The sequence below is a fragment of the Crocuta crocuta genome, unplaced genomic scaffold (genome assembly GCF_008692635.1).
Source record: "Crocuta crocuta isolate KB4526 unplaced genomic scaffold, BGI_CrCroc_1.0 scaffold187, whole genome shotgun sequence".
In the NCBI taxonomy this organism is placed as follows: Eukaryota; Metazoa; Chordata; class Mammalia; order Carnivora; family Hyaenidae; genus Crocuta; species Crocuta crocuta.
This window is the reverse complement of record NW_027532196.1, coordinates 929,449-956,552: the sequence shown is the minus strand read 5'-3', so window position 1 is coordinate 956,552 and position 27,104 is coordinate 929,449. Positions and strand designations below refer to the sequence as shown.

At 37.0% G+C, this 27,104-nt stretch overlaps 1 protein-coding gene and 1 non-coding gene across 2 annotated transcripts in view; both read left to right on the top strand.

Moving 5' to 3' along the window:
• The window catches only part of LOC144242559 (ADP-ribose glycohydrolase MACROD2-like), a 1,445,873-nt gene that overhangs the window by 747,750 nt on the left and 671,019 nt on the right, over window positions 1–27,104 (top strand). The window lies entirely within an intron of this gene.
• LOC144242574 (U6 spliceosomal RNA) lies at window positions 22,383–22,489 on the top strand. The gene has a single exon (XR_013338386.1). It is a non-coding gene; the product is annotated as a U6 spliceosomal RNA (small nuclear RNA).

Below are 27,104 nucleotides of genomic sequence, written 5' to 3'. Positions count from 1 at the left end.
GGTCTTGAAGTAATTTCCCCAACACTCTGCCCTGTATAGCAAATATCATGAAAAGTATTTTCTTTGATTTACACATGTGAAATCAGAGAATATCTGTTATTCCAGGAAGAGTGCAGTCCTGCACGAGACCTTTTTAGATAAAGTAAATTTGAGGAATGCTAGAGGGAGGGTGGGCAAGCATGAACTTAAGAGATTAGAGTTTTGTTGAACTGAGTGTGCATCAGAATAAATCCTGGGGTTTATTTGTTGCAGATGAACATGTTGCAATATTNGGAGGAGAGTGACGGTGCTCCAGTCCCTTCTTGAAACAAGCGCTGCTCCTCTCTTTTTTGGGCGTGTAAACTCCCCGTTCCAGGGGCACAGCCGAAGTTGGTTGCACTCTTCAACCCAGGCCGGTTCCAATCTCCAAATCCCCGTCCGCCCGCCCCGCTGAAATTGCCTTAGACACAGCGTCCCAGGCAACCCCCTTGGGCAATTCCAGGCCCCTTGTGGAACTCTGGGGGCGGAGTCCGAATCACTGCTTCCTTCTCTGGGTCAGGCTGGTGCGCATGGGCGGGGGCTTGCCCGCAGGGTGTTCTGAGCCCAAGCCCGGTTAGAAGGCTCTCTCAGTGGATGCTGTGTCTTTTTTCTCCCAATCTCTCAGGTTTTGTAAGGTTTCCAATGGCTTCAGATCTTTTCTGTGTGATGTATGGGCGCGAGTGCAAGTACGGAGCTCCTTACTTCTCCGCCATCTTGCCCTCTCTCATCCATGTTGCAATATTTTTAAAGTCCCATGCCCCCTAAAAATTGCTTATAATAAGCCAAGGTGATTCCGTCTTTGTCCGGAGAGGATCCTGGTTTACTTCCTTTCAGCTGACAGTTGTGTAGCAATCAAGAGGTAGGCTCTCCCTTGGCGGAGTGACAGCTCAGCACAGGATTCATCTTCCAGTCTCTGTATTTGAGATCATCCTTCAGAAACAGGATGCCTAGAGGAACCAGCATGTTGTGTGCTGGAATGAAGACCCTGTCAGAGTGGGAATCTACCCTGTCCTCTTGCTCTTGGGCCATTTTAGGCGAGGTGAACTCAAACACATTCTTACCATTCCCCCTCAGGAGCATTTTGGATGAGGTCACCCCATCGAGAACATTTCTTGATTCCCATATTTCAGAATGCCACATATACTGTTTAAATCAGACACAAGTGCCTTACAGCTTCTTACATGTATGTTTTTTGGTTAAAGTAAAATGACCTGAGGATTGCACTCCTCACAAACAGTGGCTACATTGAAATTTTATTAATAAAGTTCAGTAAATTTAGCTAATTTACAGCCTATCTGCCAAGAAAAGAGTTTTGTTTTTGAGAGGATTACTTGGATTGTCTTTGACAGGGTCAAAATCTAGTTAGAGTGTGTTGTATGAACATTATTGCTAAAGTGGGTAAATCTGAAAAACTGAAAATCATTAATAGTGAGAACATATGTGTTCATTATATTATCCTTTGTACTTTTGTGTCTTTCCCCCTGCCCCACCACCTTTGGAGAGGAAACATAGTTCTAAGAATCTTAGAGACTTTTGGTAAGCATGTATGAAATTAAGAAAAAATAAATATTCCATCAATAGGAAGAACCTCAAAAAAATAAAAGAGAGATTGTGTGTGTATATATTTAAGCTTATTTAAATATATACTTATATATTATATATTGAAGTTTATTTAAATATACACTTATATTAATATGTATATATATATATTTAATTAATTTATTTATTTTGAGAGTGAGCATGAGCAGGGGAGGGGCAGAGAGATAGGGAGAGAGAGAATCCCCAAGCAGGCTCCATGCTGTCAGTGTAGAGACCAATGCAGGGCTCCATCTGGTGAATCATGAGATCATCTGAACCTGAGCTGAAATCAACAGTCCGATGCTTAACTGACTGAGCTACCTAGGAACCCTGAGATTGTCCATTTTGTAAACATAACAGTTGTTACATCTTGTAGCCAGTTTACTTGATTTTATTTATCTGAGATTTCTTTCATTCAAAAATGATTTTTAAAGACTATTAGCATCTTGGATCATCAAGGAAGACTTAATTTTGTTAAGTAATTCTCTTTTCTGAATGTATTGCCCTTATCCTTGCCACTTTCTTATATTCCTTCAGGATTTTTCCATTTCCTTAGAATAAAATCAAGGATCTTACTGGGGCCTTCATGGTCCTATCATGCCTCTACCCAAGTCATCTCCCTCCTCTCCATTGCTCACTAAACTCCAGCCACCTTGGTTCCATCAGTTCCTAAAATATATCAAGTTTTTTCCTACCTCAGAGACTTGCTACTTTCTCTACATTTCCTAGGTTACACTGTATAACTGATTTCTTCTCTTTCTGGTAAGCTTAAGCATATCCCCTCCTCAGAGTGGCCTGTCTGACCACCCATCCAAATTTGATATCTTCTGTTATTCTTCTCACAATGTTTATTTATTGTCTTTATTGCATTTAACAGAATCTGTGGTTTTTAATAATGCATCAATCTTCCATAGGTTATGAGCTTCATTACAGTGAGAACCTTATTTCCTGGTTAATAATTTTATCTTTGGTAATCATAACTTGCTTGGCATAGTAGATGATCACAAAAATTAGAATGGATTAATTTCAGCTATAAATTGCAAGCCTGTCACGCCCTTTCACAGTTACTGACTGACCTGTGTCCTCAGTCTTGATCTGATGAGGCTTTAGCCCACATGCTTTTAGCTTTATGAACACATTTATTATTTTTCTTTTAAAATTTTTGTTTAGGGGCGCCTGGGTGGCTTAGTCGGTTGGGTGTCCGTCTTTCGCTTGGGTCATGATCTCGCGGTTCGTGGGTTCGGCCCCGCGTCGGGCTCTGTGCTGACTGCCAGCTCAGAGCCTGGAGCCTGTTTCAGTCTGTGGCTCCCTCTCTCTCTGACCCTCCCCTGCTCACGCTGTCTCTCTCTCTCTCCTAGAAATAAATAAAACATTAAAAAAAAATTTAAAATTTTTGTTTAAATTCTAGTTTGTTAACATATAGTGCAATATTGGTGTCAGGAGAAAAATTCAGTGATTCATCACTTACATACAACACCCAGCTTTTTATAACAAGTACTCTCCTTAATACCCATCACCCATGTGAAAACATTTCTAACAAACGTAACAAGAACAAAAAAATATTGTTTTAAATCTGAATCTTGACAATATTATACTGTTTTATAAGTTTATTATAAAAGATGACATTTTAAAATTAAATATATTAACAAAAAAGAAAGTTCTCTTTTATAGTTTAGTTTCCTTCTCTTATTATCCTTATCATAATGGGATAAAGAAGTAATACAAAATTTTAGGACAATTTAGCAAATGACTAATACAGTCAGGATTTTAAAAGGAAATCACTTTCAGTGACAGAATTTATTAAAAGCTTAATTTATTATATTTTACTTCTGTGGAGCAAATTAAAAAAATAAAAAAGCACTGTTAGATAAATTTGATATTGAAAGCCATAATACTCTGAAATGTACCTAGGGAACTTAGAAGAGTAAATTTCATTTAATTTCAAGAGATTTCAAAGTACCAATTTGTACAATAATGTTATTTTCATGGGTAGACATCTTATTAAAGAAAACAGATCCAGTATGACCCATTTAACAAGCTGTATATAAACTTAGCCAATTTCATATTTATTAGAAGAGAAAATAAGCATAGAAATTTCAATTTTCTAGTGCCTTATTTTGTGTATGTTTAACCAGTAGGTTACGTGTGCCACTGGATTTATATAGCATTAAGTGTTATTCACTTCAGTAAGTTCTTAAAATATCATTATCCATTTTAGGATAATATCAGCACTTGTTTATTGTGGAAAGCAGAAATAATCTGCTTAGGCTGTTCAATGGCAATTTCATACCTAGAATGCTTCCCTGAGCTTCACTGCTTATTAAAGCATGGAGTCCTATATTTCCCCAGCCATACTAAGTATCTGGATTGAGGCTTGGGAATTGGTAATGCTCAGTGTACTTCAAAACATGGGGTGGGAATGAATATCTATGTATGATTGACTGAAAGATAATTATATTATTATACATATTACTATAGATGATCTAACTGTTCGTGACTAAGTCCATTAGAGAACCCATTTCCTAGACAACACTTGGATAACTCTCATGGAGCTGGTTTTATCCAATGAAGCTTTGAGGTGCTTCCATCTACTTGTATGGAGAATATTTACACCCAGCACTAACAGATTCTGTCTCTGGGATTATTCTGAGAATATGATTGAAGGTGTTGAGAGTCTCTTTTGGATAATTGTTCTGATACTTAGATGAGTATCATTAGGCTACTTTTTACTTTGTAAACATTTTGAGTCTTGTAATTGATCATTTTTTTTTCCCTTTCTCTTACTTTTAGAACTCTAAGAATCAAATCTAGAAGACCGTATATACTCTAAATATTTCCTGGCATGTATCTGTGTATAAATCTACCTATTCTCTCCATCTTACTTTCCTTCTCCTTTACTCCTTTTTGTTGCTCATATTTAATTCAATTCATCTTGGTTAATTAAATGCTCTCTGATAAGCTGTCTTGAATCCCTTTTTGAAATTAGGTGGGTTAGGGACACCTGGGTGGCTCAGTAGGTGAGACGTCTCACTCTTGATTTTGGCTTAGGTCCTGATCCCACGGTCATAGGATTCAGCCCTGCCATGGGCTCTATGCTGAGCTTGGAGCCTACTTGGGATTCTCACTCTCCCTCTGCCCCTCCCTGGCTCCCAAGCACACATGCATGTGTGCTCTCTCTCTCTCAATTTTATTTTTTTAAAGGTGGGTTATGAATTCATTACTCACTGTTTAGATTGCTTACCTGACCCATTATAATTTTCAAGTCATTAGAACAACAGGAGAATTTCTAAAGAAGTTTTGCTATTGGGCATATCCAAACTAGGCTTTGGGAAGGTCTTATACTCATAATACATTTTTGTATCTTATATTTCAGTTAATTTTACTAAAAATTTCAATTACAAAGGAAACTGATGAGAATTTTAAGAATAAAATATTTGATAGCATAACTCATTTAGTACAAAAATTAATTAGTGGTTTTGGAAAGGCATCTCTAATGTTTAGTTAGATGATAGATGTCATCATTTTCATAACACTATAATAATATGCTTTATCTTCACATTAAGTTTCCAACATACAAAAAGCATATTTATAAAATAGTTATTTAGAGCACAGAGTTCATTTTTGTGAACAATTAATTTCTAAGAGGTTAGCCCATAAAATTTGTTTCACTTATAGTGTAAGGAAATAATATTAATTCATAGGAGACATTGCAGAAAATACTATTTTACATTTTAAAATAGAAAAGAAGAAGATTAATAATTACCTTATTTCAGTTTTGAAGCCCAAGACAAAAGTGATATAATTAGATGATCAGGATGTAGATACATAATTTCATGTAGATTCTGCAGAGAAATTCTGGTTATACTTAAGGGGAGTAAGATTCATTGTACTATACAATTTCACTTCACAGTATATGAGATTTTCCCTTCTTTCTGTCAATATAGCATTACAGATAGATACCCTTCCATTTGTCAACATGATTAAGTTCATTTTGACTTGAAAATCGAATGAATAACAGAAAAGAGGAAGAACAATAAAGATAGAATAAATGGGTTGGTATTCCTGAGGTAACTGATGAGAGCTGGACACAGAAGAAAGCATCTGATAAAGGGAAAGTTTGTGGATATGAGGGAAATTTTCTGAGGTGGCACCAAATGAGCCATAACGTACTGAAACCAAGAGGGGTGTGGAGGGTTCATGAATTGCACAAAACTCCTAAGGGAAAATAAATAAGACTGCTGAGGAAAGGATATTGGATCATTCAGATCCCCATGATGCCAGTAAAGTTGGGAGAGTGTAGAATGGGGGCAGAGAGTGATCCTGCGCAGATGGCCATTTCTTTATTTCAAGGTATTGGCAAGCTGAGTGTCTGCAATCTTGAAAGTGCTTATAATTTTAAAATTTCATCTCTAAAATACTCTGTGGGTGTTTGAGGCCTTCAGCCTACAGAAATTATTCAAAATTGTTTGTCAGGTGTAAAGTCCTGAACCTGGGGCCAAATGCATTGTAAATAATTAATTAATGTTAGTTCTTATTATTTTCTGATATTTAATAAAAGTGTCTATGGAAATTATTCATATGCACTCATTATTATTATAGACACTTTTCTTTAATGTTTATTTATTTTTGAGAGAGAGACTGAGTATGAGCAGGAGAAGGGCAGAGAGGGAGACACAGAATCCGAAGTAGGCTCCAGACTCTGAGCTGTTAGCACAGAGCCTGACACCAGGCTCAAACTCACGAATTGCAAGATCATGACCTAAGCCAAAGTTGGTTGCTTAACCAACTGAGTCACCCAGGTGCCCCAGACATGGTTCCTCTAAATTATGATATATATACATTTGAAAACAAAATACAGAGAGGTGGTTTCAGATGACATTGTAAGAAGGCCCTGAACTTACCTTCTCTCACAGATGCAACAAATACATAGCTACATATGGAACTATTCCCTTGAATAAAAGCAAAATAAACAAAACAAAACAAAACAAGAACCCTTGAGAACTAGTTGTACACCTCCTCCACAGCAAAGGATAAAAATGCCCCACCAAGGAGGGTAGAAGAAGCAGACATGTGTTCTCATCACCACTCCTCACAGTGACCCATAATTAGGAGGGATCCCAAACAACAACAATAAAAATATGAACAAAACTTCTCCCTAAGGAAAAAGGGGTTTGTATCCCACATCGCACCCTAACTTTTGGGTCCTACACCAGAGGGACTAGCCCTGAAAACATCTGGTTTTGAAAACCAATGGTAGTTATATTCAGGGAAACATAAGGCTGTAGGAAATAGTTTCTACTCTTTCTGTTCTCATGCACAGACCTGCTCTCCCAAGGACCCAGCACTAAAAGCAACGTTTTGAAAAGTGCCTAGACAAAGGTGAAGAATATTCACTTGCTAAACTTAAAGCTTCTGCCAGAGGAGCAGAAATCTGTTGGAATTCTCTCTGGGAACTGAATACTCACATATGCCATTTTTATGGGCTCTTTCTACCCTCCTGGTGCTTTTAGGTGCCATTTTTACTCACTCAGTCTAACCATCTAAAAGCAGCAGGTGAGCAGTCCCAGCCCCAGCTGTTTGAATGTAGTGGATGATCAGCCCTACCTCCCCCTTTGCCACTTAAGTGATACTGATAGATGTAGCAGCCAAGTTGGTCTCTCCCTCCACCAGCCCCACAGCTTGTGCTGCATGTGACCATGTGCAAGCAGCCCCACATGATCCTGCCCTATGCTGCTCACATGGTACCTTCAGACTTGGTGGGAATGCACCACTACCCATCTCCAGCAGCACCACTAACATGGCCCACCAGAGCCAACAGTGCATACAACCCACATAGGGCACACCTCTTCAGTGACAGCATCAGGTAACCAGGGGGGATTTTGTTTCTGGACCCCACTGGTTTGAAATAATCAAAGAGACAGCTTGAGAGACAACCAAGAACTAGGGGAAGATTAAACAAAAGGACTCATCTCCTACATAGAGCCACTCCTTCAAGATAGGGGTAGATAGCTATTTTACATAATACACAGAAACAGAGAGTCAAACAAAATTAACAAACAGAGAAACATGTTCCAGATACTCAAAAAAGGTGCTTGAGGGGCACCTCGCTGCTCATTTGGTTAAGTGTCCAACTCTTAGTTTTGGCTCAGGTCATGGTTTCATGGTTCATGGGTTTGAGTTCCACATAGGGCTAGGTGCTGACAGTGTGGTACCTGCCTGGGATTCTCCCTCTCCTTCTCTCTTTGCTCCTCCCCCCTTATAAACTTAAATAAACATTTAAAAAATGTTTGATATTATTTCTTTCTTCTTAAATTTATGGAGACTATCAAAACACCAATGCTGTTATTTACAGAATTAGAACAAATAACCCTAAAATTGGTATGGAACCACAAAATACCCCAAATAATCCAAGAAATCTTGAGAATGAACAGAGTTGGAGGTATCATACTCTCAGATTTCAAACAATACTACAAACTATAGCAATCAAAACTGTATCGTACTGGCACAAAAACAGACATATAGATCAATGGGATAGAATAGAGAACCCAGAAATAAGCCCCCACATATATAATCAATTAATACATTACAAAAGAGGAAAAAATATACAATGGGACAATCTCTTCAGAATGAAATTGAGTCACTGTCTTTCACAATATTCAAAAGTAACTCCAAATGGATTAAAGACTTGAATGTAAGATTTGAAATCCTAAAACTCCGAGAAGAAAACATAGCTCCTTGGCAGTCAGTGATATTTTTTTGGACCTGACTCCACAGACAAGGACAACAAAAGCAAAAATAAACAAATAGAACTACATCAAACTAAAAACTTTTGCAGGGCAAGGGAAACCATCAAAAAACAAAAATACTGAATGGGTGAAAATGTTTGTAAGCAATCTGAAAAAAATATATATGTGTGTATATATATACACACTTATATATATGTGTGTGCAATCTGAACATATTACCAAGAAAACATACATATCATATATAAATGAAATATTAAAAATATTCAAAAGAATGAGATATTACCATCAGTTACAACATAGATGGATCTTGAGGATATTGTGCTAAGGGAAATAATTTAGAGAAGTTCAAATACTATAGATTTCACTTATATGTGGAACCTAAAAAACAAAACAAACAAAACAAAACCAGACTCACAGATACAGAGAACAGAATGATGGTTGCCAGAGGTTTGTTGAGAGGTAGGCAAATGGATTAAGAAGATCAAGAGATATAAGCTTTTAGTTATAAAATAAATCTCATGTGAGTGTAATGTACAACATAGGGAACATCGACAACAATATTGTATCAACTTTGTATGGTGACTGATTGTAACTAGACATCATGGTGATCATTTCCTAATGCATATAAATGTTGAATTACTATGTTGTATACTTGAAACTAATATAATATTGTATGTCATTTATACTTCAATTAAAAAAGGTTGAATGCCCTGGGGCACCTGGGTGGCTCAGTCTGAGAATCTGACTTCAGATCAGGTCATGATCTCACAGTTCATGACTCCCAGCCCCACAGCTTGCTGCTGTCAGCACAGATGCCACTTCAGATCCTCTGTCCCCCTCTCTGTGCTCCTCTCCAGCTTTCACTCTCTCAAAAATAAATATATACCAAAAAAACTAAATGCCCATACCATAAAAGTACAACATATAATGGAGAAAAATTAATTCTACTTTGATAAACAGGAAAGCATTTTTTTAAATAAGAATATTGCTCAGTCTCTCTGCCTCAGTCTCACATGCTCCATCCCTCAGGACTGTTGATTCTCTTTTTCCTTCCTTCTTAATCATCATTCTGTGTTCTCTTCTATCCTTCCCCTAAGTATAATGTATGCCCTTTATGTTTTGCAATAATCTTCTTTCGTTTACCTGCTAACCACTAGAATCTTGCACCTTTGCTCATTGTCACTTTATTACTACCAGCTTACAATATCAACTGTTCAAAACTGAGCTCTGTTTCTTCAGCTTTACTGAAATGACTGCTGATGGAAGTGACCGGAGATCTCCTTGTGCAGAATTTTACTATCATTTCTCTATTCTCATTCTCATGGATTCCTCTACAGTATAGATTGTAAACTACCCTCATCTTTGGACTCTTGTCATTGCTTCTATGGCATCTCTTCATCTCATAACTAAGTCTATTGAAATCCTACATTGCCAAGTTCTCTCTCTGATGCTTTCTTCTCCATGGGACCTTTCCTGTTTTTCCCAGCTTCCTCCCATACCGTTTGTCTTGGCCCCTAGTGGAAAGCCTGTTTTCTTTGATTCATAGTTATTTGAGTATTGGCAAGATCTCTGCCCTAGATTTTGTCAACAGGATTCTTGAAAACAGGAAATTGTCTTATATAACTGTGAGAAACATTGAGAAAACCTCCAATAAATGTTTGCTGAGGGTTGACTTTCTTTTTGGATGCAATCTATTGAAATATTTCCATCACTGCATATTAGTAAGTCTAGTCATGATATCTATTTCTGAGGTAAAAAGAGTGACAAATCCCTCATAAAATTCTCAGTGTAACACTCTTACTAGTGACTGTACTCCATTTTTGTTGAACACTTTTATTTTATACATTTATTTTGGCAAGCTTACTGCCCCTTTATCCAAAGTAGTTCTTATATAAACTTGCTTTTTATTCCCAAGATCCTCATTATGAGATAGCTGCTTCAGCTCATTGACATGCCAGACCAAATCTTCTGTGCTGACTCCTGACACTTGCTCTATATTTCTTAGGTTCCTCTCTAGGATACCTTTTTCTCTGCTTTTTTAAGGCCACAAAACTTGATGGAGCTATAGATGAGGTTGTTTTGGAAATACACTTGTAGCTCTTGGGTCTCAGGTGCTCCTCAGTAGTCCCTACACACAAATCTACATTTTCCTTACTTTACAACTTGTAAACATTTGGGCTACTGTGTACTGGAAGGAAGTTTTACCCACAGTGAAGACAAATCAACAAATATTTAGGCATCTTCCTTGCTGGTAAATTGTCGCAGCCTGAATCACTTCATGTTCCTCCAAACCTCTTCCCCTTCCATAGTAAGTAGATCTATGTGATATCTCTGCATATGGTCCGTGCAGGTGGATATAACTCTAGGTCTGTTCTCTTCCCTTTCAAGCCCTCAGGTACTTCCCTTTGCCTCCTGCTGATAAGGCCATTTGCCTCATTGCCTGGGAACTTTCTTAGTTCTGCAAGGAGTCTGTAGCTTTTCCCAAGAGAGATAAATAGTCCCTTCCATGCCTGTCAGGGATTATGTAGCACTTTTAGCATAATCCTTCACTTGGGCCATCATGTAGCACATCGGGGTTCTCTCCTCCTGAACTTATCTCCTCTCAAGTGTCTGTAGGAACTTACCCAAGACTGGGGTCATGAGGTCTCTTCACAGAATGACAGATTCTTTCTCTCTCTTCTTCTTCTTTCTTTTTTCTCTTTCTTTCTTTCTTTCTTTCTTTCTTTCTTTCTTTCTTTCTTTCTTTCTGGCTCCTTTGGAATAGAGAAGAGTTAGTTTCACTTACTCAATTTAGGAGATGGAAAAAAAATGAAATTAAAAAAAAAAAAAACTACACATACCACAAAACACACCTACCCTGATATCTTTTTTAGTTTTTTAATCACACGATTGGGCATTCAGTCATTTTTTCAGCATACATCTTGGGTATGTGCTGCAGGTAAGCCCTGCACTGGTCCCTGGTGATGTATGCCCCTGTCATTATGGAACTTGGCCTAGTAAGTGACATGTAGACAGATAAAGCACAGAATGGTATAGTAAGTACAATCACAATAAAGAGAAGGGGGAAAAAAAAACACCTCACAGAGAAAAGAGGAAATGAACTTCACAGGATGGGTTTAGGACCATAGAAGGTATTCCTGGAATTAGAGATTAAGGAATGAGTGAAAGTACTCAGAAAGAATATATAGGGAGTCTTTGTGTTATTCCCACAATTTTTCTGTAATTTGAAAATTAGTTCTAAATAAAAAGTTAACAATAACTTACCAAGCCAATGATGGTGAAGCTAAGAGAAAGGCATTCAAAATATGTGGCCCCCTAAAATCCCCAATAAAACAAAAAAAAACCTGCTTCTTATCTGGTGTTGTTCAGGGTTCATTGGGGAATAGTGGAGATAAAGCTCCTGCACATGCAGTTGACTCTGGATGTATTTGGATTGCTTATAACTAAAAGGATGAGGCTGGAGGGTTTTAATTAAGGGAATGGCATGACAGGATTTTATTTTTAGAAAAGTAACTCTGTGACTTTGTGGAGAACAGACTGATGGGGAGAAGTATGAGTTAGGGAAAGCATGGGAGGGGCCAGTGGTCCAGGCTAGAGGTGATGGTTACCACCTTCTTGATCAAGGAGGTGGTAACATCTTTGGCAGTAAAAGTATAGGTCCCTAACACATTCAGAAGGTGATGTTAGCAGGACTTAGACACTGCTGGGATTTCAGAGTGAGAGGAAGAAGAAGTGAGAGATTTTGACTATTTGGCCAGATTGGTTCAAGTTAATGGAAAAGGGAACCTGTAAGAATAAACAGGTCTTAAAAGAAGAGAAAGATAAATATTTTTGTTTTGAGTAGTTTGAATTTGAGATGCCTATTGGATATCTGAGAAAAGATGTCTAGTAGCTAGTTATTTATATATAAACCACACTTGAGGGAGAGATAAGGATATAGCCTGTAGATATAGATGGGAAGTCATTAAACATATTCAGTTTCTTAATGTGGTATCTGTGAATAGGCTTCAAGGACTTCACAAACCCCATATGTGCCTACGTGTATTTTTCTAGGCTGAGGATCTGTGCTGAATATTTCCAGTTACCCCCACCACACATGTATGTTTCCAGATCCCTTCTCTGTCCTAGTCTGTGTCACCAATAGGCTGGTAGTTTGGACTGCATTACCTGGAATCATCTGCCATTTGATATATGTCATTTAATAGATTAACCATTGGGAGTCACTGGCAGGAAATGAGAGAAATGGGTAAGGTAAAGATTGGGATATTTCTTCCCTCTCACTTCCTACTTTGGATCTCATTTCTGGCATAGGCTGTATTCCTCCAGGACTAAAGCTCCTGTCCAGAGACTGATCTTTCATGGAGCTAGTAGTCACAAGTCTCCATAACAACACTTTCTCCCTGTGCTTTCAATGCTGGGCTGAGAAGTACTTTCTGCTCTTGCTTGTCTCTTGGTGTCTTGACATATCTTCCTGGTTGCACAAAACCTGCCATAACATCTAAGGAGTCCCTTAATTCCAGTCTGTGTACCATCAGAGGTGAACTGTTTCTTGCCAGATTTCTGACTAATAAATGATACAGGTGTCATTTTTTGATATTCTAGTAGGCATCTGTGACAGAAAAAAAAAAAAAAAACCTCCGTTGAACCATGGAAATGCTTGACCTCACCCACAAGTGTGGCCTATGAACCATGCTCTGTGAAGATTGTCAAGTATCTTAATGGACTTACTTTTAAACAGTTTCTAGGTTCTGGGTGACAAGAAGTTATCATTGCTACACATCCCAAGTGAAACTGTACCCAGCAAGTATTGTCCCAGATTTGTAGGGCTGGCTTTGGATATTGATGAGCTTATATAGAAGAAAAGGGAGATATGAGAGTTTAGAATGTGTGCATAAAAAGCCTTACTACAAGGGTAAGGCTGAGTGTTAAACTGGGAGCTTCAATCTAACATGAACATTCTGGTATTTTGGATATTTTTTTCTCAACTTTTTTGGTGGCAAGAAGGATCTTTTTAAAATGTTTTTTATTTATTTTTGAGAGAGCACAAGTGGAGGAAGGGCAGAGAGAGGAGGACAGAGAATCTGAAGTGGGGTCTGTGCTGACAGCAGTGAGACCATATGGGGCTCTAACTCACAAACCGGGAGATCATGACCTGAGCCAAAGTCAAACACTCAACCAACTGAGCCATCCAGGCACCCCAAGCAGGAATTTTTTTTATCCAAGAAACCCAAGAATGTCTCTGCCTTGCCCAGATAAAACTGTACTTGCTGGAGATCCCAAGAGACTTCATTCAAGCAATGCTAGTGAACCGGGCCTCAGAATACTGCTTTAATACCAAGTGGTTCAGTGAAAGCTGAAGTTCAAGACTTAATGCAGAAATTCCTGCTGTCTTCAAATTTGAAAATAAAGGTCAAGTAAACATGTGGCATTATACATTTTAAACTCAATCAGTAGCTTATACTCTAAACAATCAAATTAACTCCTTCCTCTATTTTTCTCTCTCTCATTCTCACTGTCTCTGTCTCTCTGACAGAGTTGGTCAAAGTATAATGAGAGGGCTAGAAACTAATGCTCTTTCCCTATATTCTTGTCAGTCAGTCTCTCTCCTGCCTGATTTTTCCTACTGACATACCACATCAACACACTCTTTTCTTCTAACTTTTTGCCAAATGTGAAACATCAGATAACTTCGAGGCCACTGACTTTGTATGACCATGTTCATAACATGCCATTCTTAAATGTAGCCAAGTCAGTAATTCTTAAGAACTTGTTGGATAGGATTGCTTATGACAGTGAGAATGGAGCTGTCCACCTGTTTTCTCTTCCAGAGGAACTGGGAAGTAAAAATATTAGAGTTAGAAGAATCCCTAGAAATAATTTTAATTTTTTTACTTTAAAAAATCTTAGAAATCTGTATTTAAAGAAAATCTTAAAAGTATATCAGCGTATGAATCAGATCTGGTTCTGGATGAGGTTTTTTGAAAGTCTGTGTCCATATGAGAATACCTATGGCTCCTCCCAGAGTCACCATGGTATGGACTCTTGGGAATCCTCATTGTGCCTGAAGTCCAGTTTGAAAGCCTTCAGTCTGCTGTGCCACAGAAAATAGATGACATAGCTAGCTGGAGAATCTCTTGGATCTAGGATACTCCCTATCAACACACAGTACTTTGTCTTCTTCCACATTGCCTCTTGAAATCTGCTTTAGATTCAAAAGATCACATACCTGACACCTCCTTCAGTACTGCCCCCACACTACTCATTTACCACAGAACTGTTTATCTCATGCATGTGTGCATGCACATGTATGTATGCACATGTGGGTGTACTTGAAGAGTGTATTTGTTATGGATTTATTTTGTGGGAAGTCAGCCAATTCTGTAGAGGAGCGTCAGCCTACCATCTTAGCTGATGAGTATCTGGCCATACTTCATGCTATACCTCCCTTATTTAAAATGGCACCCCTAAGTTGTTTACTCTGCCATAGTCTTTATGTCTCTACATGGTACTCATGTTCCTGCTCTGTTGTACAGCTTTTACTGTTATGGGCTGAAAAAAAAGAATCTAAGTGATAGTCCCAGGAATACTGATAAAGTGAACATTAGGTGGTACAAGGCAAATTTTATGGTAGCTCTAGAAAGAAAAAGAGAGTAAAGTTTAGGAAGCAATTAGGGATTGGAGGAAGTCCTTTAATAGAGAGGGATGTTGTAAACCAACCTCACCACAGCCTGAGATAATTGGCCAATGCTTGTGTGGAAAATAGTGGGAAAACAAAAACAAATGATTGGTGAGGCATATCTCAACTTCAGCAGATATGGAGAGAAAAGAAAAGTTATTTCTTTTTTTTTAATGTTTGTTTATTTTTGAGAGAGAGATACAGAGTATGAGAAGGGGAAGGCCAGGGAGAATGGGGGCACAGAATCCAAAGCAGGCTCCAAGCTCTGAGCTGTCAGTATAGAGCCTGTCAAACTCACGAACCACAAGATCATGACCTGAGCTGATGTCAGACGCTTAGCCAACTGAGCCACCCAGGCGCCCCAAAAAGTGATTTCTTATGTTTGATGTGAAGACATATTCATAATGACTGTGCTCCAAGGACCCCATATAGGATAGATTACATCTGTTAGCTAGATGTAAACCTTTTCTTTTAAGAGAGCATTTATTTTTTGTCTTATTGGATGAATAATCATCAAGACTAGAGAATGCCAGTAACAGTAATTTCTTAACCAACGTCTTCTAACGAGTACCCTAAGCTTCTCAAAAAAGAAGTCAGCCTCCTTTAGGTTTTGAAATTCAAGAAAAGAATAAAGATATGTTTGAGTTTGGTTGGGACCAGAAGACAGAATTTAAGCTAGTTCTTAATTTATTATAATGGTAAGTTCTTAGACCTTATTTTAGAAATGACCTCCTTTCAGAATATGAAGTGGTACCTTTTAAGACCTAACCACTGATGAGCTTACCAAAAGCAATATCCCCCATCAGAAACCTTCCCTCTAAGTGTAGTTAGAAAAGTAAAAATCTTACCCAGGGTAGTCATCCTTCACATATCATAAATATTAAATGGAACTGGTTGGTTGCCTGCTGAAAGTTTTCTTTGATTTTTTTAATGCAAAGAGTTCATTCCTGTAGAATATTTTCTGGTAGTACATCTTTTTTCCTAATCCTTTCCTGTCTCAGCAGGAAGAGAAATTTACACTCTCATTATTTACTTTTGGCAAAACATTTCCTATTTTAACACCTATTTGAAAGTGTAAAAACATTTTTTGTTGTTGGGGGGAGGGATGAATTATTCATACAATTTTCTTGCTTTAAACCAGAACAATGATACATCATTCTTTAAATATCTGTCAGACAGGCTTTTTCAGTTTTAACTCTTTTAGCTCCTGGTCCTATAATTCACATGATCAAGACATTGGGTTGGCATCAGAAGCAAAATGCTCAAAGTCATTATATGTTCTATATAACTTCTTAGCTGTTAAAAAAAAAAATCACCACTTTGAAGCAATCTTACACCCACACCTGGTTTGAGGTCACTTTCTTGATGCCTGTAGAGACCCATTAGAAGCACCCCCAAAATAGCACATGGTTCAGCATTTTTGGGGTATAGCTACGCCATGTGTCAAAAGCTTAAAACCTTTTATTTTTAGTAATTGATCTTAAATATGCAAAGTTATTAATTACAAGAAACAATCAGCATTGTTTGTAATAGAGAAAACCCAGAAACTAATTAAATGTCTAATATTAGGCATAAGGAAATTTTGAAAAATTCATAAGTACTAGCTAGTGAAAGTAATACTGTAAAAATTGCTTTTTAATATGAAAATCATTTTATGTAATTATAAATAAAATAATCAGATTATAAATAGTATGATCTGATTTTGTATAAAAATTTACATTAATTATTTAGATTAAAAATTCACGAAACATGGCTTGAAATTGACAGTGTTTATCTCTGATAGTGAAAATATAGGGAACATTTCTATATTATTTTTTCTTTTTTTATTTAGTGCTATTTTGTGAACATGTACTATCTGTATCATAAAAAGTAAGAAAAACTATTGAAAATAATGTATACATCTTCAAAGAGGATGTAAGAGAGGCTGTGGGAGAGACTGTAGGAGAGGAAGGTGGTGAAATTGAGTGTGGTTTATCCTGATTTAATATTTCTCTTTTTAATTCTGTCAAAGGAATAAAGAAAGAAAAAAGAGGAAGGGAGGGAGGGAGGGAAGGAGCAAGGAAGGAAAGAAGGGCTAAGCCTTGAAATGTAAGTCTGAAAACTGGTTGTTTTTGCATGTGTTTTATCCTGAGGTTCAAGTACCTCTGTGGATTCACACTTTGTGACTAATTCCTACATTTTCACTCTATTTTTTCTACTTACTTGACAAACAATTACAGGTGGTACTCGCCTTTAGATATTTCATTATTAGGTCTCAATTAAAAAAAAATAACAGAAAAATGTACGGATTACTTACCATGTTCCAGGCCTATTCACTTACCTACTTTTCACAATACCCTGTAAAGTAAGTGCTGTTATTCTCTCTGTTTTACATGAGCAGAAACTGAAGCCCAGGGAAGGTAAGTCTTTGCTGGAAATGATATAACCCTGTAGTAGATCTGGGATTCAAGTCAAACAGGATGACTTTAAAGCCATATAGATATATGTGAAATATGTCATGTGGTATTTTAATATTTACCAAAGTCTAAATTAATAAAAACACCTACTTAAAATGAAATGAAACTTTAAACAATCTACCAGTCTATTTTTCTTGAAAGTATAAAGTAGGTAGTTTTCTTTTTTTTAATAGTTTATTGTCAACTTGGTTTCCATATAACACCCAGTGTTCATCCCCACAAGTGCCCTCCTCCATGCCCATCATCCCCCTTCCCCTCTCCCTCACCCCTATCAGCCCTCAGTTTGTTCTCAGCATTCAAGAGTCTCTCATGGTTTGCCTCCCTCCCTCTCCCCAACTATTTTTCCCTTCTTCTCCCCCATAGTCCTCCGTTAAGTTCCTCCTAATCCTCCTATATGTGCAAACATACGGTATCTGTCCTTCTCTGCCTGACTTGTTTCATTCAGCTAACACCCTCAAGTTCCATCCATGTTGCTAGAAATGGCCAGTAAGTAGGTAAATTTTTTAATAGAAGGAAAAAAATCCCAGAGTATTATTTTCACAAATGCTTATTAAGAAAGAGCTTTAGAAATTTTGATTCATAATTTCTTCTCCTTTTGATAATATATGTGCAATATATATTTTTGAATATTTATTCCATCTCCGTTTGATCTCTGTAGAGTAAGTAATTGCTTTGTTTCTTTTTTTTTTTTGTATATAGCCCATAAAATAACCAGACCTGCAAACTCACTCTGTTTTCAAAGGTTCATTTCATTATCACCTCATATCTTGTTTTCAGGAAAGGCAGTTATCAAAAGCATCTCAAGTTTAGGTTTTCATTGCTTAGTGTCAAAGTTCAAACACTAGGAAAAAAATTAATTCTTATAAAAATCTCATTGCACATGATATTTAAATAACTTGACATCTCGACAAACAAGTGACAACAAATGTTTTTACACTTTAATGTTTAAGTTCTTTTAACTATTTCACACCAATCTCTTTCCACAGTCTTAAAAAAATATTTTTTCCAATTTATCATTTTCTCTTCACTATATCTATATCTTTTTTTCTTGGTCATTTTTTCCCTTTTTTCTCCTTTTTCTTTTCATTTTATTACTTTCATTATTCTCCTGATAGTTCTTTTAATCCATACTAATAATATGGATGGGAATAACATGTGCAAAATATCTGGTTTTAAATATGTTTTTAAAAAGTTAATAATTACCTTTCATGACAGGAATGAATAATATTTACTGAGAATAAAAACAAAGAAGATATTACCAGCACTCCCCAAATGACATAAGACAGAGAATTAGCTTTTATCAAGAAGGATTTTATTCCAGTTATTGGTAACAGAAAAACTGACTCGAAAAAAATGACTTTTGTCCTTCATATAATAAGTCCAAAGGCAGGTAATTCTATTGTTACTTCACAAACTCAGTGACATCAGGCCCAAGGTCAATATGATTTTCTTGACAACTGCTTGGTGGTAAGGGGTTGGTGTAGCATTAGCCATCATGCCAACATTCAAGGTAGGATGAAAGGAAACATACTTATCTGGAAAGCAAAATATTCCTCGACTTTCTCTGCCAATTTCTGTTTTCAATTTGTAGCAACAGTAGTGTTCATAGGGCCAATTCTTCTTGCCCAGAGCTGGGGAGTGTATTTTACCCACTAAAGATTGCCACCTGCAAAATAAATAAAGTTTCTCTCAATAGAAATGGAAGATGAATATCAGATAGATGTATTTGCTGTGCAGCATATTAACCCCAAATCTAGTGATTTGAAAGCACAAATATTTACTGTCTCACACTTTCTGTAGATCAGGAATTTAGGATTGACTAAATGATGGCTCACTCACTTTTAGCAGGACGCCTCATTCCTTATTTCATGGGCCTTTCCATCAGCTGCATGCATAGATAGGAGTAGACAGTACTCTGTCCCACAATCAAGTTTCAATTTAAGCAAAAATAAATCTTTTGCCTCAAGTGAGTGTGATTTCTTAGAGCAGCTCACCAGTGATGCACTCAAATAATAACACCTCTAATGTATAGTTGAATTTATTATGCAGTAAGTCCAAAATTAAGCATGGTAGCTGTTTTAACTTGCAAGGTTGCCATAAAAAAGTACCACAAGCCAAGTCGCTTAAACAACAGAAATTTATCGTGTCACCCATATTAACATGTACAGTGATTGCAGTATGCCTATGTGATATAGCTATACTTACTTCTTCTGTATCAGACATCCTAATGGCTTTTCCTAATATGCATCAGAGAAACCAAAAACTGCCAGCTGATAAAGAAGCATATATAGTTTCTTTTCTAAGTGAATCTCATTTGGTTTAATAAATAGCTTTTTTATAGGCTGTATGTGTTATCTTCACAAAATAAAGTTACCGATTACTGATGTTTTTAATCCAAGATTATAGTTTTGTTTATTATAATTAACATTATCATGGAAGAATAACCTTTACAGAGCTTGGAAGTAAAGTATTAGTATACAACTTAAAGGAAATAGGGAAGTATTAAAAAGCACCAGCTCTTATATTTGTATGCTTTTTAGGAACCTGAACTTAGAACTTCTAAACTTGGAGGTCATATTTGCCAATGAATTTTTTTTTTTTTTTTCTGAACAATGCTCTATAACCTTTTAGAAATTTGCCAACAGGGTAAAGATACTCTCCTTAACAGCCTGCTGGTATGCTAGAGGTGTCAGAGCTCAGGATAGCTGCTTTTTAATTGCCATGTCCAAGGTCTAATTATTTTCTTTCTATTGGGGCAAGAGAACTGTAATGAGGAAGTAAAATCATTAAACACCAGTGAGTAAGAGAACAGAGTCTTCTTGAATTCTGCAGTGAATTAGCTTCCCGTGCAAAGCTGTGGCCATGGCTAATTTCTATCTGAACATTTCCTTCTCAGTTCTTTGAGAGGCCATATAAAATATAAAAGAAGACTACAGAATTCTTGGAGTCTTTAAGGAGAAGGGAAGACAATGGATTAAAAGGCCATTATTACATGTTGACTTGTAGACTGTTAAGAGTTTATTAACCCCAAAGTGTCATTGTGTTTTATAAATGAGTAGGATAGTATGCAAGTTCAGACTACACACACAGTGAACATTGCCACTTGAGTAAGTGGTCTGGAGATATATATTGTTGCTTTGAATCCTCAGAATTTAGACCCTCGGATTTCTATGAAACCTATTTTGCTGTATCACAGATTATTTATTATACTGGCATTCATGAATCTGTATTTTTCTGTAATTCTCAGCTACGTGAGTAAATTACCATATGACCAAACTGTCTCAGAAGCAGGGTTTGCTATTGTAGTTATTACAAGGCTGAGAAATCACAAACCTTTGCTTCATAAGAGTATGTGTGTGTACATGTGTGTTTATAATGCATGATGTTACTGTGCAGCATGCTAAATAAACTGTATATGTATGTGTTTATGTGTGTTTATTTACCACTTAGGAAACAGCAATACACATGGCAGAGATTGAGCTAAGTGCTTTTACACGTCATCTGATTTATTTTTTTTTATTTTTATTTTTTTAAATATTTTTATTTATTTCTAGGCGAGAGAGAGAGAGACAGCGTGAGCAGGGGAGGGTCACAGAGAGAGGGAGTCACAGACTCGGAAACAGGCTCCAGGCTCTGAGCTGGCAGTCAGCACAGAGCCCGACGCGGGCCACGAGATCATGACCCAAGTGAAAGTCAGATGCCCAACCGACTAAGCCACCCAGGCGCCCCTGATTTATTTTTATAATACTTCTCTGATGAAGGCATTTTCTGCATTTATTTGATAAAGAACCTGGGACTCAGTAAGTGGCATAGATGGGATTTGGACAGAGGTTTGTCTATCTCTAGAGACCATTAATGTAAGCACACAGTGACCATATTCTTCCCTTTCACTGCAAAACATCTCCACTAATTTGCTGATGCTGAGTACAACTAATTTTATATAGGTCTATGAGGGAAAATAAAATTAGATTTCTCTGGGAATTCAAAAAACATCTGCCCTCATATCAATCTTTGAAAATTCTAGCAGTGAGCAGGAAATTGGGTTACTTCTGTGATCACATTGATAATTCCAATAGGCAAATTGTAGTCACAGTGAGTCCCTGGAGTCCAGCCAACCTGGCAGCCTTGATGTTGGCCTCAGTGGAACTGAACCACATGTGTGTGGGAGGGAGTAGGGCTGGATATACCATGGTTGCTTAATATTATTTCACAGGCTGACTGAAGAATCATGGCTGAACAAACCTGAACCCACAAAGGAAAATGAATGTCAGAGGAACAAGCCGGTGTCATCTCACACAGCAGTGGAGACGGAGTTTTCTGGAGCCAAAGAGTGGGGTAACATAAGCCCACAGTCTGGATTCAAGGGTTTCACAGGTTATTAGTATGAGTGATCATTCACATCTCAGGTCTAACAACTTGAGATAAGTAATTGGACGTGTTTGAGCCTCAGTGTCCATACCTGCAAAATGGAAGCTTGAGTGTTTTCTCATAGAGTTGTTGGTAAGGATGAATGAGGCCTTGTTTTTGAAAGGAACCACAATACAGCACCTGGTCCATAAAAGCATAATAGTAGTTGTAGCAATGATAATAATAGTAATTCTCTTTGCAGCCATATATGTCAGGGATATTGGCATAGTTGTCCTCAAATGTATTGTGTCAGATTTGTCACTGGAGTCTTAGTTTGGGCTGTTATAACAAAATGTCATAGACTAGGTGACATATAAACTATAGAAATTTATTTCTGACAGTTGTGGAAGCTAGGAAGTCCAAGATCAAGGTGCTAGCAAATTAGGTGTGTCCAGGGGTCTACTTCCTAGTTCATAGACAGCCATGTTCTTACTGTGTCTTTATAAGGTGGAAGGGGCAAGAGAGCTCTATGGGGGTCTCTTTCATAAGAATACTAATCTCATGCTCACTTCAACAGCATATATACTAAAATTGGAATGGTACAGAGAAGATTAGCATGGCCCCTGCACAAGGATTCCACGCAAATTCGTGAGACGTTCCATATTAAAAAAAAAAAAATACTAATCTCATTTTTGACGGTTGTACCCTCATGACTTCATCACCTTCAAAGGCCCCACCTCCGAACACCAGAACATTGGGGATTATGTTTCAACATATGAATTCTAGGGGGACACAATATCCAGCCAATGGCAGAATCCCTGCTTGAACTTGGGATCATGCTGTCTAGATGGAACCCATCAGATCTCTCCCTACCATTTGGACATTTTTTTCTTGCATTTTCCAAGACCATTTTAGAGATGGACATACATATGTATAATCATTTGCAACTTTTAAAAACTTTTTATTTAGTATAATGCATATGTGGGAATGTACATATTTTAGGCTTATGGTTTGATAAAATTTCACTGACTGCACAGTTTTGTAACCGGCACCTAGTTGAGAAATAGAGTATTTCCTCCAGTCACTACATGCCTCCCTTCCCCTCCCAGGGAGTGTATTGTATGCATTAATAGATTAGTTTTGCCTATTTTTGAGATTTATAAAAATAGAGCCTTATGGTTTGTACATGCTTATATCCCAGTGATTTCACTCAACATTAAATCTATGAGTTTTATCCATATATTTCATGTAGCAATCCTTTGCTCTTTTTTGTTTGTTTGTTTTAAAGAAATTGCTATTTAATATATTCTATTGTGAGACTATACCACAGTTTATCTATTTTCTTTTTGATGAACATTTGGGTAGTTTCCAGTTTTGGAAGATTCTGAATAGAGATTCTGTGTTCCTGTGTGTGCTTTTTAGGCTACAAATTAATATTTGTGCACTGACAAGCATGCATATTTACCTAGGTTTGAGATCTATAGAACATAGGGTATGTATATGCTAATAATCCTTTGGAAAATGCGTATGTCAATTTACATTCCCACCAGCAGTGAACTGGACTATTTTCAATGATTATTGGTTATTAAGAATTATTCTCCCTGCATTGTGATTCCTCTTAAAGCATTCAGCTGAACAGAATGCGGCTGTATTAAGGGCTGGTCCATGTGGGCACTAGATCCCATCAGGATGGCTGAGAGCAGGGCATATGCCCTGCCCTATGATATGTGTGAGAGGCTACAGAGCTATTAGAACCATGCATTTCTGCCTCTGTTTTACAGCTTGGTATATTTTGATGGCAATCCTTAACAGCTGCAGATTTCTTTTCCTAATGTTTTCTTGGAAACTGAAACGAGTTTGAAAGCAGCCTGATTCATATAGACCACACAAGTTAGAAGAGGCATATTAGATAACACAAATATTGGCTAGAGTGGCGCCAGAGAACAAAAAAGAAAAAACTTACTTATTGGGTAACTAGTAGATCCAGGCATGAAATTCAGTAATACGCTGTTTAAACATAAAAGGTTAAGCAGAAAAACTTGTTTGAAATTGTAGAAGTGTCTGACAGCTAGTGTAAGGAATGTGTGAGTTTTTCACACTGACATCCCCCCACACCAAGAGCAGTTTCAACTTATCAGGTGGCCTCCAATTTTAGCAATGAGGAGGAAAATGGGTTATAAGTATGATACCTCTGTTAATTCAAACCATTCACAAACCTCTGTATTTTGGGAAGAGTCATGCTAAAACCACAAGCCAGCAGGAACAAGTAAAAATTTCAATAATGGATTGAGCATTTACAGAGCTTGAGGTCTTATACACTCTTTTCCCACTTTAATCCTCAAACCCTGGAAGCTTTTAGTATTTTCACTATCCTTTTTCCCCACAGATCAGTCCCAGAGACGTTAACTAACTTGACTAAGTTCCCAAAGTTTGCAAATGACAGAGCCATTTTCAAATCCAGGTTTATCTGATTTTTCACTGCCTCATGTTGCCATAGGAACATGAAAGGGAACTAGCTGTATGTTTTGGCAGTAAATAGCAGAAAAAGTATTTAAAAAATTCTCTGATAGACTTTTAAAATGCTCTTTAAATCTCCATCATTCCATTCTCTCTGATAGGAGTAGCCAAGTATCACTTGGTTCTTTCATTTTGTGCTATCTTAGAAAGGCTAGCCAGGCCTGGAGGATTGTCTTTGTTGTCTTCCCTCTTCCCTCTGCGTCCATCTCTGTCCCCTTATGTTTTAATTATCTAACCCTTCCCTCTTCTCTCTAGTGGCCTTATCAGTAAAATGGGTCCTTAAATTGTTTGGAAGTCTTCACTAATACAAATTTCCTAGCCCATTTCTAAAATGAATTAGGAAGCATCTCTTAGGGTGGCAAAGGAATTCATCGTTGTTTGGGGGAGTGATATTCTTATAGACAAGTCTTTCTGAGCCGCGGTTCAAATCACACCAGAGTCATCACATTATGTTGTTTCTAAAGATACAGCTAATGTGAGCTAAAGTGACTTTGGCGTGTGTTTTTCCTGTCTATCTCAGGAAAATATGTAAGATTCAACTTTGGATTGGACAAAATTATGAGTGGAGAAAAAATGATCAGACTTGTTCTATCAAAAGTCATTATCAGATGTCTTCATTCCAAACTCAGAGTATACATAAAACGGCCTGCTGCTCACAGCATGACTGTAGCAGTCTACTTCTCTTCCTCAGTCAGGATTATGGTAATCTATTGTCCAATTCTCAATATTAGCTCATGCTTTTTCTATGTATAAAAATTTGTGTTATTTTCTCACTTCATAGAAATGTTTCACCTTTTTCTTTCAAAAGGTAATTATAATGATTATAATGACCTGTGTATGATAACACACTCACGTGAAAAAATCACAATTGCATTTTTCCCATTTCCACTAAGAAACTGTAAAGGAGTCTTTGGATTTGTGTCATCATTTCCATTTCCTCCTCTAGCCCATCATTTACAGAAAGCTGACAACACACAGCATTTAATCAGCAGGTCACCATGGCCTTGCAGCTCTGTGTTTTTCAAATTAGAATTTAACTTGGAACTTTACACTGTACCATATACCATAACTCAGTTTTCTTATTCATTATAGATTTACATTGTTAAGCAATAAGGTAAAAACAAAATTATATTCACCATATTCTTAACAAGATGCCTAAACGATTGACAAATAATAGTTTTTTAAGTAACTTTCTAATCTTTGTATTCTCCATAGTCTTCATATCCTTTTTACTTTTTATCTACTCTAGACCTTTTATTTTAAAACTTTATAATACCTTACATAATCACCAGTCAATATTTATTAGATCATTATTTCCTATATTTAGATTCATTTCTTATATTTTAACAGATACAATGAAAGAAATTGCGCAGGAAGTTTGTCTACTGTGGACCATGTTAAACAATTAGATTAACGCCTTTAGTTCTCACCTCAGTTATGTGAGATAGGCATTATTGCCCCCTTTTTCCAGATGAAAAAACTGAGTCTCAGGTTAAGTTATTGTCCTAATGTCATACATAAGAAAGGTCAAATAAGGATTCATGATCAGGATGCTCTGATATCAAGCTGCTTTTAAGAGTGAGAGCACATTATTCTGCTTTTGAAATGGCTGACCTTTCCTCTTTGTTGCATAGTCACATGGAATATTGTATCTAGAGGGGAAAAGAAAGGAAATTCAAAACCCCTGATTCACCTAATTGCCAGTGCATTGATAGTGATGAAACAAATGTATAAGTACCCAGAGAAGTATAGGGGTGGTATTAGTCAGTCAAAATCCATTCAGATACTAGCAATTGGCTATTTTTGTAAAATGTAGCATCCTTTAAAAAAACTTTTTTTTCAGATAACTGAGTTTTATTGATTCAAGCACCAATTTAAAAAGGTTAAGATTAGGAGGAACTTAACGGAGGACCATGGGGGAGAAGAAGGGGGGAAATGGTGGGGGAAAGGGAGAGAGGGAAACCATGAGAGACTCTTGAATGCTGAGAACAAACTGAGGACTCATGGGTGTGTGGGGGGGGAGGGGGAAGATGGGCATGGAGGAGGGCACTTGTGGGGATGAGCACTGGGTGTTATATGGAAACCAACTTGACAATAAACTATTTAAAAAAAAAAAAAAGGTTAACTTTTAATGAAAATCTTCCCAAAACATTTTATAGACATTCCTGCATATTTGGACAGACCACCCAGGGACATAACTTGGACCCAAAATTTTACTATGCAGCAGAATATCCCTAGGTCTCTTTTTATTTATTTTCAGCTTTCCTCTCTTGACATTATTGTTCTTATGTCTGAGTCGACTCGATTCTTCCATCAGTTGCTTTTTCTTCTAGTGTGCTATGAACTGCAAAACCATGTAACACAGCATTGCAAAAAAAAAAATCTGTTTGGAGTGATTGGAAGTCTTAAAGAATGAATTAGAATAAAATAGAACTTCAGTTACATCTTTCTGGGGACACCAGAGAAGTTTTACAGTTTGCAATACCGATTTATTTATTTATACACTGTTTTGTTCAGTGCACATGAAATAAAATAATTGTAAACATACATAATGAGAAAAAATGTGAGGACTAGAAATGTCTAAAAAAGAACCAATATAAATGGGATTTTTGGCCGCCAAACCAAAAATGAAGACTTAGTCAAAATTTTTGTTATCATAGAAGATAATGCCTAACAGAAATAGCAGTATTTTCCTGTCCTAAGTCCTAAAAGAAATTTTTTAGGAAGCTTATTATATATCTTTTAAAAATTCCTGTATTTAGGATT